At 28.9% G+C, this 9694-nt stretch overlaps 1 long non-coding RNA gene across 1 annotated transcript; it reads right to left on the bottom strand.

Annotated features, from left to right (window-relative positions):
• Positions 1-7167: 7167 nt before the first annotated feature.
• Positions 7168-9072, bottom strand: LOC127159435 (uncharacterized). Its single transcript, XR_007826446.1, has 3 exons — positions 8075-9072; positions 7611-7667; positions 7168-7519 (listed from the first exon to the last, which is right to left on the bottom strand). It is a non-coding gene; the product is annotated as an uncharacterized LOC127159435 (long non-coding RNA).
• Positions 9073-9694: the final 622 nt, after the last annotated feature.

Genomic DNA, 9694 nt, shown 5'->3' with positions numbered 1-9694 from the left:
GGCAGGGGCAGTGCCCCGGGCTCGGGAATGATTACCGAGCTCGGAGCCCTCCCCCGGACAGCACGCCAAACATGCATAACCTTTACTCAGTTTATTATATGTAAGTGTGAACTCGTGAAACACTATTAAACACTAACAGATCTTCATCATATTCAAAAACAAAACAAACAACAAACAAACAAACAAACACAATAATTTCAAACATTAATTCTCTATTGAGTTCACACAATTATTTTCTTATAAGTGCAATGGACTTTGACTAATAATTGAGTGAAATTCCTCAGTTTCCCATAGTAAATTTGACTGTTAGGTTTAACTAAATTTTCTGGATTTTGCTTTTTATTTATTTATTTATTTATTTATTATTATTATTATTATTATTATTATTATTATTATTATTATTATTATTTTAACAGTACTGCATACTCGATTTACAGTATTTCACTTTTAAAATGCACTTCATGGTGTATCTTTTTTATTTAAAATCCACAAAAAAGGCCTCAGTGTTAAATGAACACTGCTCAATAATTACATTGTAATTAATTAAGTGATGATTGAACATTGGTGTTGAACATCTGTTAGTAAGAACACATTATTATTATTTATTTATTTATTTATTTATTTATTTACACTCCCAGCAGAGAATAAATAAACTCCACAAACATCATTACCAGCTTTACTTGTATTAAGAAGGGGTCTATAGCATGTAGCTGGTTTAGCTGTCTAGCCATGTAAGGTTCAGTTTAATAATATATATATATAATATATAAAAAAAAAAAAAAGTGAGAAGTGAATCACAGTTTCAAGGCTCATGATTGGTTGTTTATTGCTGATGTCACACTGTAATGTGCTCCATAAACTCATGAAAACACCTGAGTTGACAGAGAAAGTTGATCAGCATCATGTACCAACAAAACCAGATCACGTTGGTTTGGTTTTGGCAACTCAAAACAAATCCAAGGTTTGTTCAGCCACCATCATGATACAGTGCTGCAGTGCATGATGGGAACCACCATAATACAAACTCATCCATGACTCCCAGCATGCACTGCAACATGAATAATTTATACAGTTGAATTGTCTTTGTATTTTTCTTATTATTTGCTTTTATTTTGCTGTTGTTTTGTTGTGACTTTAGCTTGTTTTATGTTCAGAGTTGATCTGTTTATGTGAATTTGTTGATTGTCATGATTGTTGAGATTCATACACTGATTCTTAATGTCTGTGTGTGTCTGAATCTTTCAGTGCTTCAAACATTTTTGTGCACAATGTGTTTAAAAAGTCCTTCAGATCACTGCTGGATCTCTTGCTTTAGTATCACAGGGTTTGTGTTGTAAAACTGTATTAATAACACTTTTGATCATTGAATAGACTTTGAGTGAGATCAGTGAATTAATGATATAATCATAATTAATAGCCAAAAACCACCTGATCACCTTTGATTTGATCTTCCTTTGCAACAAATAATGTGTTTTTAAACACACAGTGTTACAAAAGACAGAGAAAACTAAGACTAAGTCAAAGGTCAAGAGTTCAACTAAAGCAAACATGGTGATTTCAAATGAAACTATCAATTTTAGTAAAACCCTCATCATCTAAACCTTTTCTAATTATCAGTAAGAACATCTGTATACATATGGAAAAAAAAAGTAAAAAAAAGTAAAACTGGTTAGTAAGTGACGCTGGTGTTGAGAGATTGAATGTGTTCTTCATATAAAGCTGTTCGTCAGTTGTTAGTAACAGTCAGTCAGTTTCTGTTACAGCAGGTGTTTGTCACTAATGACACTCAGTGTCTGAATTCACTAAATTCATTTTTATTGTGGTGGACTATAGTAAACCCATGTAGAGAAGAGTGAATGGTGCTAAAGGGTTTAACAAACATACATGTATTTATTCATTTGTTTGTTTTTCTAAGGCTTTGGTTCTCTCACTTTTGACATTGCTGCTAAAGATCATTAATTATTTGTAAAAAGGAAAAAACAATCACAACAGATAAATGTCAGGAATAAAAAAAAAAAAAAAATAGAAGCAAGTGGAAACTATTTTAAATGCTGAAGTTAATGTGAGATTTTGAGGCTTGAACCTTATATTTATCTTAAAATACTTCTAAAAATATATTGTGAGTATCTGATTACTAATGTAGATTCAATGTGCACATTAATGCAGACAAAACATATTTTCTATGGAATCTCATTTACTAAAATGAATATAAAATCTAGGTCACTTTTTTTTTTATTTATTTTTCTGTCTCTAAACAGAAACACCACTGTGGTAACATAAGTTAAATGCTGCAGACAATACAGTGTTAAGAAAAACAAACAGTGATTCTGTTGAAGAACAAATGAACACACTCACCTGATACTGTCAGTTTAACTCCATCACTGGACTCTGAGTAATGTGGATACTGAGATCCTCTACAGCTGTACACACCATCATGACATGAATCCACAGATGAGATTATATAGTTCTGGTCTTGTGCTGCACTGTAAACATGATTTCCGTCTTTATACCAGCTGTACTGCCAGTCTCCTGTCTGCTGTATGTCACATGTGAGAGTGACTTTCTCTCCTCTGAACACATTTTTATCAGGATGAACATGAACTACAGGTTTCACTGTGAAATGAGCAAACAACACACTTCATGTGTTAAAACTCAAAATGAGGTTTTCACTTTCAGTCAGCAGTACAGTATCTGTTCTGACCAGCAGGTGGAACTATTTTCATCCACAGATTTCAACAAACTATTATTTATTTATAGCGGATGAGACAATAATGGGCTACAACACAATCAAACTGAAAAATGATGTCTGTGTCTGTTCTCAGTCTTTCATCTCTTACACATTTTCATAACAAAACCATATTGAATGAATAACACTACAGATAGTAGATGCACAAGATCTTACAGACACACAGTCATTAATTACAGTGACAATTGTTGCATTAATCTAGCTTGCTCTTCTAAATTTAACATTCATTATTAAAATAAAATAAAATAAAATAAAGTAAAATAAAATAACAAAATAAAATATTTCAACTTTATTTCAAGGACCAATTCTCACTATTAATTAGTTGCTTATCAGTTTATAAGTACTTATAAAATACATATTAATGCTAAATAATAAACATACTAAAAAAAACATATGAAGTAAACATATCAAGTGAATAAATAAATAAATATATTTAACAAAAAATAAGTAATGAAAAAAATAAATTGAATAAATGTAATATAAAATAAATAGCTAAATAAGTAACATTACAAACTTAGTGAATAAATACATTTAATAAAAACTTAATTTGTATTCATTTATTTTACGTAAATGCATTTATTCACTTCCTTTTATTTTTTGTCATTACTTACATTTTATTAAATCTATTTATGCATTTAATATATTCACTTCATTATTTATTATTCTTCATTTCATTAGGTTTTAGTTAAATGTATTTACTTCAATTTATAATTTGTTTTACTCAGTTGTTTTACTTAATTATTTTTTAAATGTATTTGTTTAAATATTAATACATTTAACACTTAACACAGTGAATAAATAAATTATAAAATGAAGTAAATAATACATTTAATAAAAACATTGAAATTAAGTATAATAAATAATGAAGCAAACATATTAAGTGAATAAATAAATACATTTAATAAAAATCAAGTAATGAAAAAATAGAATCAATTTAAAAGAAAATAAATAACTAAAGTAACATTATAAAATTAGTGAATAGTGAACAAATGAGTGAATAAATAAATTAAATGCATTTAATGAATTAATTTTCATTTATATTTATATATTTTACTTAAATGCATTTGTTAATTTCTTTTTATTCTATTTTTCATTACTTAACTTTTTTTTGAATATTTTATTCATTTAATATATTCACTTCATTATTTATTATTCTTAATTTCATTAAGTTTTTATTACATGTATTTACTTCATTTTATAACTGATTTTACTTAGTTAATTTTCTTTAATGTATTTATTAAAATTTAGTCATATTTTAATTAATACAGTTAACAAATCAATTATAAAAAAGTAAATAAACACATTTAATAAAAACTTAATAAAATTAAGTATAATAATGAATTGAACATATTAAGTGAATAAACAATTTAAAAAAAATTAAGTAATGAAAACTAGAATACATTACATAGAAAATAAATTGAATAATTTGAAGAGAAAATAAATAACATTATAAAATTAGTGAATAAATTAATTTAATAAACTGAATTTTATTTGTATTAATATATTTTACTTAAATGCATTTATTAACTTCTTTTCATTATATTTATTTTTTCATTACTTAATTGATTAAATATATTTATTTATTTAAGATGTTCACTTTATTATTTATTATACTTAATTTCATTAAGTTTTTATTAAATCTATTTTTTACATTTATTTATTTATTTTTTAAATGTATTCATTTTCATTTTGATTAATACATTTTTCTTAATACAGTTAATAAATAAATTATAAAATAAAGTAAATAAAGATATGTAATAAAACATAATAAAAATAAGTATAATAAAAAATTAGGTGAACATATTAAGTGAATAAATAAATAGATTTATTTAAAAAAAATATGAGAAATAGATTAAATTAAACAGAAAATAAATAACTAAAGTAACATTATAAAATTAGTCAATAAATGCATTTAATAAAAACTTAATTTTATATTTTATTTATATATTTTCACTTAAATTGCATTTGTTCATTTCTTTTTATTCTATTTTTTCATTACTTAATTTTTATTAAATATATTTATTCATTTAATATATTCACTTCATCATTTAATATACTTAATTAAGTTTTTATTAAATGTATTACTCAATTTTTTATAATTTATTTTACTTAGTTATTTTTTAAAGTATTTATTTTAAATTTTATTAATATATTTTACTTGATACGGTTAACTAATAAACTATAAAATGAAGTAAACAAATACATTTAATGCAAATGTAATGAAATGAAGTATAATAAATAATGAAATGAACATACTGAATAAATCAAGTGAATAAATAAATAGATTTAATAACAATTAAGTAATGAAAAAAATTGAATACATTTAATAGGAAGTAAAGTAACATGATAAAAATAGTGAATAATAAATGTAATAAAATCTTAATTTAAATTTGTGTTAACATATTTTAAATGGATTTGTTCATATTTAAAATCAATGTCTGACTGAACATTTACTGCATCTAGGTGAAAAAAGTGCAGTAAAATACACTTTACTTCAGTACACTTAGTGCACTTCCATAATGTACTTAAAGTGCTCTGTTTACACACACTAACTTTGTACTTAATATACTAAAAATTATTCTTTAGTACTTCTTAAGATAATCTTAAGAAAGTCTACATGTACTCAACTGCACTATTTTGGGACACCATGAATTTGAACTAAAATGTGCTTTTAACATACTTTCCCTGTTAAATAATAATAATATAATATAATAAATAATAGTTACCACTTGTACAATTGAAACCATCCTTCATACACATTTAAATATACTCATCATACATAGAAAATACAGTTACTAATTATTTAAAAATATAAGCATAATATAATGAATATATACAAAATGTATTTATAATGTATTGCCAACATTTTTTTATAGATAAAATAAATAATTTTTAATGTATTGTAATTATGTTAACATTCCCTTAATATGATATACTTAACTACATGTTTATGGTGTCTTAAATAGTACAATCAAGTATTACTATGTCATTATTAGCACTTTTTTACACATATAACATACACACACACACACACACACATATATATATGTACTTTATGTTGAAGTACTTTATGCTGAAAGTATGGTGACTGTTAAATTGTGAATTTTGGAACACAATCTAAACACATTCTAAAAATTACACCTGTGTAGTCACTTCATGAAGCTGTTTTTTCTATCATTAATAAATGAACTAATTGAATGTTAGAAATAATACATGTGATTAAAATGACTGTAAATGTAATTCATGTAAATGTAAACACCCATAGACTGAAAGAATAATTACACTGTAGATACAACAATGCAGCACAGATGTAACCGGGAATGAAGGACGAGAGGCGAGCGGATCCACATGCGAGCTTTTATTATAAGACATGGTCGTACAGGCAGGGTCAAACAACAGTAAACAGGAATGTAGGAGGCGAGACGAGAGAATAGTCCAGGAAGACGAGCGATAGTCCGAAAAGGCAGGCGGCTAGACAGACGATAACGAGATAACCAGGCGAGAGATCAAAAACCAGGAACTAGGAACTTGGAACAGGAACTAGGAATACTAGGAATATAACAATTCAACAATCCGTGAAGAGCACTGGGAAGGACTGGGGCTTTATAGAAAGCCTGATTGGTCACGGGGGCTGACGCAATCAGTGCGGTGGAGGATGGAGATGCAGTCCGGGGTGTGATGTAACAGTCAGTGAGTGATAAGGTGAGGGTGACATCTGGTGGTGAGCGGACAGCAGGACACCGACCAGATTCGTGACAACAGATATGGTATGTAATGTACAAACAAACAAAACAGTGTCTCTTTATAGTCTTTATCTGACTATAATTTGATTTCAATTTAATTATTAGTGCTACACTCTAAAAAATGCAACTGCACATTTTCCAGTTTACGAAACATTTTGAGTCTCAAATACTAACTTGTCAGACCGACAGAATTACCCCAAATGTTTTCCTAACTAGTCAAACACAGTCATCTGAACATAGTTTAACTAAAATCTGTTTCATTTAAACTTATGATAACTATATAAAAGTGTACTAACACTGAACACATTTTTAAATCATTTGAAGCACAAATACACTCATAAAAGCCCTTTGTATATTTTTGCTGTAATACATTTTATTTCAATGTACTAAAATTAATTTAAATATCAGTGGTATTTTGTATTTTTTGCAATTGCACTGAAGTACTACTGAAGTAGAAGTATATTTCTAATTACACTGTTAGACATTTCAATGGGTTTTATAATTGCCAGTAAGTTACTGTAATTAGAAATTACAGTAGCAAACCGTATTTCATTTACAGTTGCAAACTGTAGCTGTTTTACAGCCAAATACTATTAAAAAGGTCAAATTTAACAGTATACTACTGTAATTCATTCATTTTAATATAGATTTCAGTAGATTTTATAATTTTATATTGAATTCATTTAAATGTAATTTATTTTTACTCTACATAGGTACTACTGACATTCAATTAAAACAGACACAAAAATTACAAAATATCAAATACTTTATTTAAAACAATGCATGTATAACACTTAAAAATACAGTCTTAAACTGCTGGAACAGTGCATCTTCACCATTTCCTCTGTCTTAGGATGTTTTGCAGTGCATTATGTCGTATCCTCACAAATAATCTATAGGCAACAGAAACAATGGAGAAAAAGACATGCAGCCAAAGAATACACAGCCATCTGCAAAACCCAGGTCTGCTCTAAAACGTGGCCACCACCTTTGCTCACCATCTACTTTGTTAGTGACAAAAATTTCTTCTCTGAAAAACAAGTAGAAGAAATGGCACACTTTTAAAAGGCAAACCCCACATACAATACACAAACATCTCAAAACCATAGTTGTTCTTTTACCATGAACTATCAGTGGTTGGCATGCTCATGTCTTTCTTGATGCTTCATTGCAGTTGCCTTTAAAACACAAACACAACAAAATGCAGTAAATCTTAAATTCCATTAATAATTATAACAAACTAATTTTAAAACTAGAAAGGCAGCTAACAGTTAGCTATATAACTTGTCTAACATAGCTAACATACGATTTTTTTTTCTCAATAGGCTACTGGCCAACATTATACTAACACCTGAACAAAGTTTCACATTAGTTAACCTAATGTTAATATAAGATAAGCCTTGCTCATTGAAAATTATTTTAATTCAGTAACTAAATTTAATAAGGTGACAAACGCCGTTTGAAACGACAGCACAGTTTACTAAAGTAAAGTTTGTATCCACCATGTTGACGGGTAAATATTACTAGGTTAAACCAGTGTGTAAAAATCTGACAAACACTCAGACAAACGTATATTTATTTTTACCTTACTTGCTGGTCTTAATCTCTCGTAAATTGCATCGACACACTGCGCGGATGTTCTCCGGAACTCTTCCGCTCTCGCGGGTTCATCCCCGGGCAAACGCCGCGACGCTGCCCGCTGCTTCAGCGTCTTCCTCGGACACGAGTGGCGCGGCGCAGCGCGACTCGACAAAAGAAGACAATATAGAACACATTAAATATACAATCTACAGTGGATGCTTACAGTACAGTAATGCCCCGGTATATTTCTGATTTACAGATGTACTTCAAGCACTGGCGCTGTGTCTGACATGAAGGACAAACGGATTTTCCAATCATTATAAGCAATGCAACACATCCGGTGTAGTCCGTCACAAGCTGTTGCGGCGTTGTAGACACGGTGTAGGGCAAATGGTGTCAATCCAAATATAATAAATGAGGGAAATAAAACGACCTCAATAGAACGCCGCCAATGAGAACGTTACAGCAAATACAGTAGTATACTGCAGTTTGGGGTCTGACGTCACAGAAAATTCCCATGATGCAATGGTTATTACAGTTATTTACTGCAAAGGGAATTTGCAGTATTATACTGGGTGATATACAGTTAATAACTGTAGAAATTAAAGAGATGTCTAACAGTGTAGTGTCTTTATAGTGTATAAGTTTTACAATTTTATTTAGCACAAAAATAAGAATGTACTACAAATGTACTTGCTTGTATTTAAGTATTTTCAGTGCATTCAATTACACTTTATTTTTATGACTGATTAATTGAATAAATAGCATGAACTGCAGCAATAACAGTGTTTTAACATAATGATGAACTACACAGACAGATGATTCTGTGTGAAGATGTATGACAGCAAAATATGGATAAAACACATCAAAGAGACAAATGTTGTATTCTGATGTAGACAAATAAAGTACTACAACACAATTCACATTTGCTCATTAAAGAAATCAAATGTACTGCAGTATTACACAGTACCTTGAGTGAATCCAGACTGGATGAAGGACGTCAACACTACAAGCAGAAGAAACGCATATATGAAACATTTCCATTCATTCAACAATCAAATCACACACTGAAATGTCTAAAGTAAATGTAATGTACACTTTATGTATAAAAGACTTACACATGCAAACACATTAGAAGTAAATATTAAAGTTAATGTGGTTAATGTTTCACACCACTGATTCTTCACTGGAACAAAACAAACTATAGAAGTCCAAACCACATTAGGTCAAAGTGTTTGAGAAACACACACCCTCACTTCCTGTTTGACGCTGACAAGTCGACTTAATTGTGACTTTATAGTGGCCAAAACAATTTGAACACTTAGGGTGTTTTCAGAAATTTTTTTAAATGAACCAAACCTAGTTTAGTTAAAGTCTGCATGAACCAGAAGTTGCTACCGACTTTATTTCAGAATAGTGACGTATTTACAGCTGAAACAGAATATTGAATATAGGGCTGGTTTTATTTTAGTGCTCCTCCTCTCTGTCTCTCACTCATGACAACAGAACAGTTTGAAGACTGTAAAGGATGTTCAGCACAATCTGTCAAACTGACGTCATCAGAGAAGGAATGACATTACAGAGCAGAAGAAAATGTTCAGATTTGGATTAAAGATTACCAAGA

The sequence above is a fragment of the Labeo rohita genome, unplaced genomic scaffold (genome assembly GCF_022985175.1).
Source record: "Labeo rohita strain BAU-BD-2019 unplaced genomic scaffold, IGBB_LRoh.1.0 scaffold_2160, whole genome shotgun sequence".
In the NCBI taxonomy this organism is placed as follows: Eukaryota; Metazoa; Chordata; class Actinopteri; order Cypriniformes; family Cyprinidae; genus Labeo; species Labeo rohita.
This window is presented reverse-complemented; position numbering and strand designations above follow the sequence as displayed.